Below are 12,037 nucleotides of genomic sequence, written 5' to 3' on the forward strand. Positions count from 1 at the left end.
TGTCCAGAGTCTCATCTAAATCAGACACACATGAAACTCAAGGTACAACTCACCTTGGTGGAAATTGTTCTCTAGCTGTGAACCTGTAAAATCAAACAAAGTATGTACTTTCAAAACGCAATCATGAGATAGGCATAGGATAGACACTGCTATTCCAAAAGAGAGAAATAGAAAATAAAAAAGGGTAATATGTCCCAAGTAATTCCACAACTCAACAAGGCAAAAAAAAAAAAAAAATTAAATATTGAGGCTTGAGAATAATCTTTGACTCCATGCCCTGCCTTTTGGACACACTGGGACAAGTGTTGGCTTTGCTGGGCACAGCCTATGTAGCAGCTCTTGGGTTGGAGTTGGGTGCCTGTGGCTTTCCAAGGATGGCATTGTATGCTGGTGGCTCTACAGGTCTGGGACCTTGGGGATGGCCCTGCCCCCATGGCTCTACTAAATATTGCCCTAGTGAGGGTTCGTGGAGGTGGCCCCTCCCGTAGCGCTGCTGAGCATTGCCCTAGTGAAGACTTCACAGTGTCCCTGCTACCTTGGATTTACCTTAATACAGGCTTTCTGTAGTGGCTCCATCCCATGGCCCTGCTGGGCATTGCCCTAGTGGGGGTTTTCTGCAGAAGCCCCACTCCTGTGGCAGGTCTTCACTGAGACCCAAAGCTCTCTGAGGTAGCCTTTAAAATCTAGGTGGGAGTAGCCATTCCTCTACAGTTTTTGTACTTCATATACTTGCAGAGTTGGCATCATGCAGATACCACCATGGTTTACCACTTGCGGCTTCTGCAGAGACAGCCTGAGCTACATCTGGGCCCTCTGTAGCCACAGCTAGGGAAGCCAAGGATCACATGCACTGGAATGCAGAAAGACAAGACTTGAGGTGGTTCTGGGTAGCAAGCCTCAAATTCCGGTAGACTCCCTGAACCCCTTCTTTAAAATATTTCTGCCTTCAAGGACCTGGAACTCTGAATCTGTGATTAGAGTGACAGACTCAAAAATTTCTGAAATGCTTTGGGAGTCTTTCTTCCACTGTCACGATGAATGTCATCTGGCCTCTTTATATTCTCAGTAATCTTATCCAACTTTCACTTTGCCACATCCTTGGTATTGTCTCCCAAGCATGCTTTTTTTATTTTCTTACATGGTTAAACTTACATTTTGATCATGAATTTTATTTATTTATTTATTTATTTCTGAGACAGAGTCTCACCCTGTTACCCAGGCTAGAGTGCAATGGCATGATCTCGGCTCACTGCAACTTCCACTTCCCAGGTTCAAACAATTCCCCCATCTCAGTCTCCTGAGTAGCTGAGATTACAGGTGCACCCCACCACACCCAGCTAATTTTTTGTGTCTTTAGTAGAGACAGAATTTCTCTATGTTGAGCAGGCTGGTCTCAAACTCCTGACCTCGTGATCTACCTGCCTCAGCCTCCCGAAGTGCAGGGATTACAGGCATGAGCCAACGCGCCCGGCCTGAATTTTATCTATAATTCATTTCTGTCTTCCTGTATTTTACTATAAGCTGCCAAGAGAAGCCGTACAGCTCCCTCAACTCCTTGCTTAGAGATTTCTTCCACTAAATATCCTAGTTTATCACTTGCAAGTTCTGCTTTCTACAAAGCACTGGGAAATTGGCACAATTTAACCAAGTTCCTAGGTAATCTTTAAGAAGACTAGGGCTTTCCCTTTGGCCCTCTTCTTCTTCTGAACCCTCAGTGGAATCTCTTTTAACTCTCTGTTCATGGAAATGTAGGCTTTTTCTATCTTTCACTTCTAAATTCTTTCTGATTTTACCTACTACCCAATTCCAAAGCTGCTCCCACAATTTTATGTATTTGTTATAGCAGAATGCTGCTCCTGGTACCAATTTCTGTCTTAGTTTTATTTCAGGTTACTATGACAAATACCACCGCCTTGGTGATTTATAAACAATCAAAAATTATTTCTCATAGTTCTGGAGGCTGAGGAGTCCAAAATAAAGACCTAGGCAGATCCGATGTCTGACGAGGACTACTGTCTGCTTTCAAGATGGCACCTTCATCCTGTGTCCTAAAATGACACAAGGACAGAAGAGATAAACTGTGTCCTTACATTGCAGAAGAAATGGAAGGGCCGAGCAGCCCTCTGAAACATCTTTTATAAGGTCACTAATCCTATTCATGAGAGCTCCACCCTTATGACTTAATCACCCCCTAAAGGCTTAACCTCTTAATACTATCTTATCAGTGATGAGGTTTCAACATATGAATTTTGGGAGACACATTTAGAACATAGCATTACCACATATGAGAGATGTTGCAAAAAACATACAGTAAGCCCTTGAAGTATTAATGAAACTGAGCTAAGAGACAAGCAGAACTTATTTTCTGGTCCTGACAGGATGAAGTAAAGAAATGCAGAAGCCAGCAGGGGTTGCTGAAAACACCTCCAGTTGTCCTCACTGCCCATTAGCATAAGACTCTCCCACCAGTTCCATGATAGTTTACAAATGCCATGACGATGACCTGCAAGTACCTCCCCTTTCCATGGCAACAATCGGAAAGTGACCATTCTTTTCTAAAGAGTTCTGAATAACCCACCCCTAATTTGCACGTAGTTAAAAATGTGTATACATACAGCTGCCAACAGCCCAGATCCTGCTGACCCTGGGCACATTGCCTAGGAGTTAGCACTGCTCCACAAGGAACAGCTCTGGTTCAATAAAAGATTGTTGTCTAATACCACTGACTCACCCTTGAATTCTCTCCTGGGTTAAGCCAAGAACTCTCCCAGGCTAAGCACCAATTTCAGGACTCATCTACCTGCTTACATCATCTGGTGACCACAAAGATAATGAAGACATCAATATGGCAAAGACGTCAATATGGCGATCAGCCATCAGTGAGATGGCAAGATAGCAGTTGGCTAGACAGTGAGAAATGGTGAGAGGGCACTCAGCTAGATAGCCAGAGATGGTGAGATAACAATTGGCTAGATGGTGAGAGATGGCAGCAGTAACAATAAAGAGCTGCTAACACTGCAGAGCTGTAACACTAACCACAGGCTCTTTGAAGAGCCATTATCTTTCCTGACAGGCAGTGGGGCCAATTGGATGGGTGAGCAGCCACAATACCGCCTCCGGTGAGACCCACCAATCCAGCAGGCCATTCACAGGACCACATGCTCGTCCCCTCACAGCAGCCAAAACTACCCAAGCTGGGGGAACCTCCACCTTAACCTGGAAGATCTCCACCTTAACCCGAAGTTGCAGACTGATCAGTGCCATTTTGGCTCCTGTGGACTGGTGAGTGTCCCCTCTACCCCCACCAATATCAGGTGAGCCAAGAAATAAGGGCTTTGGCTAGGTAGTCAATTCAAAGTCTCCTGTAGCATGTTTGACCAACTATATCCTTTGTCGTCCCTTCGCTTGGTCCTTTCTTCTCCAAAGTCATCACATTTTTTTCTGTCAGCCATTTTATTTCATTTTCTTTTCCACTCTGATATTTATGTTTTGGTTATGGGAATTTTTTTTCTGGCGTTAGCTCCCTGATAGTTGTATTTGGGTAATTATTTAAGCAAGGCACTAGGTTGTAAGAGATCTCCAATTGTGTTGACTCTGGAATGCCTGAGTCATATTGCTGTGCAGCCCCAATCAAGTGTTTGGGCTTCACTCCTGGCTGTGCCCTGGATGTTTCAGGGTTTTCAGCATGGTCAGCCCCTAAATATTACAGGATATTTGTCATTGGTGTGAGGACACTCGTTGACTGATATTCAGGTGTTCCAGGTTTCTTGGCACTGAGCATCACTGGCTGCCCCCAGAGGCTCCAGAGTTTCAGCATTTGCATTCCTTCTAGGATGGTAGGTTAGAGGCCAATCTGAGAGGAATCCCAGGCTTGTCTTTTTCTGATTTCTGCCCTATAGTTTCACCACTCTGTTTTCACTTTTCCTTTTATACTTTGCCTAGTAAAAATACCTCTTTTGTCATATTTCATTTGCTGGCAAGCACAGTACTCTGCTGCCTGCCTGTATCTCACAATCCAGTTTTGTAACACTTTGCTACCTATACTTACACCTTCTCTGCAGGAGGTTAAAATCTAAAAGAGAAAAATAATGAGAGCCCAGTTGTTTTCCTCTTGCTAGACTTAGAAAAACTTCTGTGTCTGGTAAAGATCCTTGTTACACACAAGGAGAATGGCAAACATCCCAGAGGATTCACCACTAGGGTTTCTTCTGGGCAACTGGAGCAAATTCAAATTCAGCTTAAAGAAAACAAACTCATTTTGTAGTGCAACACCATTAGGGTACAATACACATTGGGAGACCAAAAAGTTTATTCTAAAAATGGTTCTTCATGTCAAAATACTATTTTACAGTTGGACTTATTTTATTTAAAAAAAGAAAACTGGGGAAGGTACCTTCTGTACAGACTTTTATGGCCTTTTACTGGCTTATGTTACTGCCAGGCACCCAGAAGCAACACCTATGGGATCTCCTTCTAACTGCTCCCTGTAGAAGGCCTACACCCTCCTCAGAGTCTCCTCAGTCCTCTCATCCTGAAGGAGGGTCCCATTAGTTCTATAATGCAGGATTCCACCCCTAAATCATCAGGCATCCCTCCCTCTTATCCAACTAGCCCCAGCCTATGCCCCTTGTTTCTCAAAGAAGTAGCCCAATCAGTACCACCAGGAGTGGGGCCCCATATCAGCCCCTAAAACTAAATCTGTGTCCATTGCAGGAGGTAGCTAATGGAGATACAGGAACACTTTGAGTATATATGCCATTTTCTATATCTGATTTGGCTTTATGTGAGGAGAAATTTGGCCAGTTTTCAGAGAATCCAGAAAATTTATAGAATAGTTTGTTAAGTTGACCATGTTCTTTGACTTAACTTGGCATGAATTGACAGTATTGCCATCTACTTTCTGTGCTGTGGAGGAAAAGTGGAAGACTCTGAGTGCCAACTGAGTGTGCAGGTAGAGTGGCCACATGTAACCAAGTCCATTCCAATTATCACATGAGAAGAGATGCATTTCCAGATCTAGACCCTACTTGAAATAACAAAGGGGGTTCCCAAGATCTTGAACACAAAAATTACATGACTACTTGTTTAATAGAAGATATAGAGAAGTGTGTGATTAAGCCAGTTAATCATGACCAGGTTAGAGAAGTAACTTAGAGAAAGGATAAAAATCCCACTCTGTTTCAGGGCCATTTGGCTGAGGTACTCAGAAAATATACTAATGCAGACGCAGATTCTCTGGAAAGGCGAGCTCTCCTGGGTATGCATTTTATTACTCAATCTGCCCCTGACATTAGGAGAAGGCTACGAAAACCAGTAGTGGACCACAAACTCCTACCAGCCAATCACTAAACTTGGCCTTTTGGGTTTATAGCAATAGAGATAGCAAAAAACTAGGGTAAAAAACATAAAAAATAGTCAGAAAGTGTAATAGTTAGTGGCTGCTTTAAGCTTCCTGCCACCTAGGGTTACCCATCCTGAAGAAGTATCACAAGTTCCATGTCTGAGATGCCCAGATGAGAGCCCCCGACTTGACAGCCCCTGGACCAGAATCAGTGTGCCTACTATAAGAAAGAGGGCCATTGGCAATGAGAATGTCCTAACTATTCTTGATGAGAAATGGAGAAAGCTCTCCATCAATACTAGAGCTAGACTTCTTCCATTTGCCCCCAATGAACTGCCTTGCTCAAGGAAAAATACTTGGGCATCCTGGAACCTTGACCCAACAGATAGTTCCCTATACTGGTAGACAAGCAGTCACCCAAACATTTTTCTTCAGTGTCTCCACTACTGGGTGAGCTCTCTGGCAGCTCAGGGACTCTGAGGTCTCCCCTTAAGCAAAATAGTTTGCCCCTCCCTTCCTTATTTAATACTACAGGATCCCCTTCTCTGCCTCTGCCTGTCTTCCATAGCTATCATGGCAAACAAAATTTGGCCAGGTAGACAGGTCCCAATTGTGTAAATAAGTTGCATGTAGCTGTCTTGTGTAGGTAGCTTGATGTGTTTCTGTTTATGTGTACATACGGGTATCGTGATATGTGTTGTGTCTAGAATGCTGTCAAATGACTTATACATAAAAGCGTGCACATAAACAAAACAAATAATATTAAATGCTTTTCAGGTTCATGTGACTTGGTTATCTTTGGGTAAATGAGAGCAGTATAAGATTATTAGTTTGATGGGAATGTTGTGTCTTTTACATTTTAACTTTAAGGCTCTTACCTAGGTGAACCACTAATGTTCACAGGCTTTATTATGGCTAACAGAAAACTGGCTTTACATAGTCATTGGTTTTATATGGCATTTTAATTATAAAATAAAAAGCAACCAGTGCATTGAAAGACAGATGTGAAGAAAGCTAAAGGATACAAAGATGTATTCTTGGTAAGAGAGCATTTAAAAAGTAATGTTATCTGAGGAAAAATCTGGTATGGTAAATTCTTGTCCTAGAATAAAATGACTGGCTATTTAAGGGAGAGGTAGTATAAGACAAGTCAGAAAGTCCAAGCATGTCATAGATACTCCATATGAATTATGATAATGTTTCCTAAGATGAATTCATGAAAAAAAAAAAGTGTGTAATTAAACTAGCTATAATTAACAAGGAATTATTTATAATAGTCTTTCTAAAAATGGTCTTCATATTACAAAAAGATTTTAAGATATTGATTTCCTTTACAATTCTGTAACCTGTTTCTTTAAAAAAGTTCTCCAATTTGTATCTCGGAGGGTCAATGGTTGCTTTGTCTCGCTGTTATCAGTTTTTTTTCCTTTTGATAAAGCCTGAGCGATAACTCTCTCTTGAGCTTTTGTCAACACTTGCAAGTTTTTCTCCTCTGGTTCTAACTGTTCTTACGGCATGATGATAAAATATTTTATCTTAGAGTTCTATAAAAGCAATGTTTTCTCCCAATATAACTTGATATTTTTGACATGTCACCTTATTTTTGGTTTTTGGTTTCAATCTTTTATTTCTTTTTTTTTTTTTTTTTTTTTTTTTGAGACAGAGTCTCGCTCTGTCGCCCAGGCTGGAGTGCAGTGGCGGATCTCAGCTCACTGCAAGCTCCATCTCAGTTCACCTGTTCTCCCGCCTCAGCCTCCCAAGTAACTGGGACTACAGGTGCCCGCCACCTCGCCCGGCTAGTTTTTTTGTATTTTTTAGTAGAGACGGGGTTTCACCATGTTAGCCAGGATGGTCTCAATCTCCTGACCTCGTGATCCACCCATCTCGGCCTCCCAAAGTCCTGGGATTACAGGCTTGAGCCACCAAGTTTTATTTCTTTAAAAAGGTTATAAGGAGTAATGAGTGCCTTCCCACCTCCATTTCAATGTGGCCTAAAATGTTTAATTGGCTATAAGAAACCCAAAATATTGGCCAGCTGGGGCAACATGCCAAAGCCCTGTTTCCACTAAAAATACAAAAATTAGCCAGGTGCGGTAGTGCATACCTGTGGTCCCAGCTACTCAGGAGGCTGATGGGGAACGATTGCTTGAGTCCAGGAGGTGAAGGTTGCAGTGAGACAAGATTGTACCACTGCACTCCAGCCCAGACAACAGAGCCAAACCCTGTCTTAAAAACAGTATAAAACAAAACAAATACTAAAAACCTAATTTGGGTCATGATGAGAAACAGGGTGATGGACATACTTCACTTGTGTCCCTTTTAGAATTTAGGCCAGGTTCAAAAGGTCTTTCAAAAATACCAAAATATTGCCATTTCCCCCAAAGAAAAACAATATCTCTCCTGTTAAACCAGGAGACTTAGTTCTATTAAAAACTTGGAAAGAAGGATCCCCTGATGATTTTCACCTGGTTAGATATATATAACCAGGGAACTGACCCCAACTATGTCTAGTCCACTATCAAAAGTATCCTCCCAAGTCTCACCTGTTTTTTACCCTTCCTGGGACCTTTGATACCTATCTTTTTACTATTATTTTTTGCCCCTTGATTGTTTAACCTCCTTGTGAAGTTTGTATTTTCTAGAGTACAGCAATTCCATGTAAAGACAATTCTAGCACACGACTTCCAACTCATCGTGTCTTTTGACTTAGAGAATGAAAACATCCTGCCTTTGGGGCCCTTATATCAGGTATCCAGATATTTTTACTCATCCAATCAGGCAGGGCCTATGTCCATAAAGTCAGCAGGAAGCAATTAGAGAAGATCGGGTCCTACTGTTTTGTAGCTTTCTTAAGATTAAAGAAGAGTATCTAATCTCTGAGGGGGTAATGAGGTAGGAGACTGACTGGACTTATTTCCTAGTCCCAACAGGATAGAGTGAACAAATCGGCAGGATTCAGCCGATGGTGCTGAAGGCAGCCTCTAGTTGTCTTTGCTGCTCATTGGCATAAGACAGTCCCACCAGTGCCATGACAGTTTACAAACGCTATGGTAGCAGCCTGCAAGTTACTTCCTCTTTCCATGGCAATGACCTCCAAGCTACCATCCCTTTTTCTAGATATTTCTGAATAACTCACCCTCTAATTTGCATGTAATTAAAAGTTTCTATAAGTAAGTATACACATAGCTGCCAACTGCCCATACCTTGCTGACTCTGAGCACACTGTGTATGAATTATTCCTTCTCTGCGAAGAGCAGCTCTGGTTCAATAAAGTTTACTACATAACACCGCTCACCTTTGAATTCTTTCCTGAGCTAAGTCAAGAACCCTCCCAGGCTAAGCCCCAATTCCCAATTTTGGGGCATACCTGTCCTGCATCATAACCATAAGATACAGGGAATGCATATCAAGAGAGAGTTAAAAGTTTATTCTGATGAAAACTGCCTCTTTCATGATTGGGGTCAAATATAAACACAAAATCTACTACTAGGTATCTGCTCCTGCAAGAAGAGGGTAAACTTCATGGGGCTCAGAATTGATTGCTGCTAATGAAAAATTTGACACTCAGTGGTAGAGGAAGACAGATAATCTATCTGACCTCCTTGAAGTGCAGTTGTGAACACATAAACAGACTCCATCCTTGCCTTTATAATCACTTAGTTGAACCTATTGGGAAGCTGCTTGGATGGCTAAAGAATGGGGCTGGATCTACCTCTATTCCATTTAGATAGTAAATTTCTCTTCTGGAGTGGTTTCCTTTTTGTTAGTTGATTTATTTACTTTGGTTTTGGTCAGTATTCATTGGACCATAGACAGTCCTACATTTTAAGCCTAGTTTGGAAGATTTCTCCATGTATCTTCTGGCTAGATAATTAGCTACTGCTAATAAACTGATGTAGCTTATTACTTCAAGTCATCTCTTCCCCAAGGAAATGAATATTGAGATATATTACCAATTTTCTACTCAGTGGGAAGAATATCTCCCCACTCTTCTGCAATATCCTTCCTGAGTGAGGCTAGAACACTCCTTAGACCACTTCTGGTTACACCAATCTTTTGTGCAGAGCCATGGATAAACCAGGCTTGACTTATTTTCCTCCTGAATTAGATATTTACAGTTAATTTTCCAGGTTACCATATATGTAAGCTGAAGGGCAACATACTGCCTACATATAGGACAATGGAAATATGAAAGAACTTATGCAATTTACTTGCAAAATCAGAACATGCATGAGCACAATTATGTAAACACATTTCCAATTGGTAATGGACAGCTGCTAGGTACTCTCAATTGTATGTCAAAGTGAACCAGAAAACAGTCAAGACATAATAGGAAACCTACTTAGTAGAATTACCCGATGACTCATAGCCAGGCATCTAGTCAAGAGGTTGGCAAACTTCTGAAAGGGGCCATATAGTAAATATTTGAGGTTTTGTGGACTATACAGTCTAATAGCCTCAACTCAATTCTGCTTTGGTAGTGGGAAAGCAACTATAGACAATAGGTAACTGAATGAGTATCATCATGTTGTAATAAAACTTTATAGACACCACAATTTTAGTTTTATGTAATTTTAAGATATAAAATATTGTTCTCCTTTTTATATAATCCTTTACAAATATGAAAAACATTCTTAGCTCACAGGCTACATAAAAACAGGCCAGATTGTCTTGGGGACTGTAGTTTACCCAAACCTTCTCTAGGCTCTGTAACAAGGCCTTAATAAGAAGCCATGAGTTACTTTGAAAACCAGAACAGTTGCTTGCCAAAGGGGTTATAAATATGCTTCAAAACCCTAGGAGACTTTACAGTGATTCAACCTTCAAAGGTTTGCCACAAGCTACATACAGCTTTCTGGTCTGCTGTTGACACATTGAGTGATACTAGATATGCAGGTTCATAAGGGCAAATGTGGATAAGCTGCTTTACTGCAGCTGAGACCTGCTGGAGAGTCATTACCTGCCGAGATCTTCTTAAAGGATGGCAGTATTTTAGGTCTTCCAGTAAATTCGTGGACAAAACACATCAAACTTTGTTATCCTTTGTTTCCAAAATTCAAGAGACCTACCAAATGCTGTGCCTCATTTATAATGGTAAGATACCAACAAAGGCACAAAAGATATCTCTAAAAAGAAAAGAAAATTTGTTAAGCAATTTGATCATCTTAAATCCTATGCATTCTATTATTTCACTAAGTAAAAATATGGCAGTTGGAAGGAAGATATAATTCAAACAGTAAATTTCTCATATCTTAAAAGTGTAACTTGATATGTTTTCTGTGTGTCAAACCATGTAAATATCACACAGATAGAGATATATAATATTTGCATCTCCCTAGAAAGTGTCATTAATCCAGTTTCATCAACATCAATTAGTTTATCTTGAGTTTCATTTAAACGGAAACCTATTTGTCTTCCTTCACCTGACAGTAGGCCTATGATATTATCCATGATGCTGAGTGTAGCAGTTCATTCTTTTTTATTGCTATTATTCCATTCTGTGAATATGAAGTGTTCAGCAAATTAATAAAAACTGATGAAGAATAAGAATTCTGGTGACTTAAAGACACCAGACAAACTTAAATAAAGACAAACTCCAAAAGTTAGAAAAAACTTAAGTTAGCTACAGACTTTGCTTCCTAAACACTAAACATAGAAAAGAACACCCATGGAGCTTTTTAGAAAACAAAACAAGCTGGGCACAGTGGCTCACACCTGTAATCCCAGCACTTTGGGATGCCAAAGTGGGTGGATCACCTGAGGTCAGGAGTTTGAGACCAGCCTGACCAATATGGTGAGACCTCATCTCTACTAAAAATACAAAAATTAGCCGGGCATGGAGGTGGGTGCCTGTAGTCATAGCTACTCAGAGGCTGAGACAGGAGAATTGCTTGAATCTGGGAGGTGGAGCTTTCAGTGAGCCGAGATCACGCCACTGCACTCCAGCCTGGGCGACAACACGAGACTCCATCTCAAACAAACAAACAAACAAACAAAGAAAAGTACACTAGACTAAGAACTCTATACTGCAAAAAGCAACAGAAGAAAGGGCCACATATATGTAAATGCCTGGTCACTATATCTCTAAGTATCAGCTCACACACTATTCACTAAAAATAACATTGGCCAACTAGATGCTGAATTGAAAAACATGAATAAAAATTTGGTTAAAACACAAAAAACCAAAAGAACTAATAGATAACATTGAAATCTATTGAGCAGAGTTAATTATAAACAACTATTGCAAATATGGCATTGGTATATAATATTAATATTAATTATGTGAATCTTAAAACCCAGATTATATCAGCAAAATGCTCGGTAATAGGAGAGGAGTTTTGTGGATGAAGAATAAAGAAAGCTAAGGTAAAAGTGAATTCCTCAACTCACATATGAAAAGTAATTCATGTTATTTAAAACTGAATATAGATAATCTGACTACAATAAGCTTAATTAAAATGCTGTTAAAAACAAAAGTTGACCAATAATAGGATTTAAAACAGGGTTTATACTTTGCACAGGCTCTGGATTTGGGAAGCTTTCTTTGCTACTACATATAGGTCTACTTTATTTTTCTCAATCCCTGAAGAGTATTCTCTAATAAAGATATTTTATAATTAATTTAAACAGCTTCTTGTGAATGACATGTGGATTGTTTCTAATGTTGGTTATTACAAATGATGCTTTAAAAATGGG

The 12,037-nt window shown here is 40.4% G+C and overlaps 1 long non-coding RNA gene across 5 annotated transcripts in view; it reads right to left on the reverse strand.

Annotated features, from left to right (window-relative positions):
• The window catches only part of LOC103876737, a 633,632-nt gene extending 622,565 nt beyond the window's left edge, over positions 1–11,067 (reverse strand). For all 5 annotated transcript variants that reach the window (XR_004178378.1, XR_002516525.2, XR_002516523.2 and 2 more), the window contains exons 1-2: positions 10,302–11,067; positions 54–83 (exon numbers count right to left, since the gene is read on the reverse strand). This is a non-coding gene — a long non-coding RNA (uncharacterized LOC103876737). The remainder of the gene's footprint in view (positions 1–53; positions 84–10,301) is intronic.
• Positions 11,068–12,037: the final 970 nt, after the last annotated feature.

The sequence above is a fragment of the Papio anubis genome, chromosome 14 (genome assembly GCF_008728515.1).
Source record: "Papio anubis isolate 15944 chromosome 14, Panubis1.0, whole genome shotgun sequence".
Taxonomy (NCBI): Eukaryota; Metazoa; Chordata; class Mammalia; order Primates; family Cercopithecidae; genus Papio; species Papio anubis.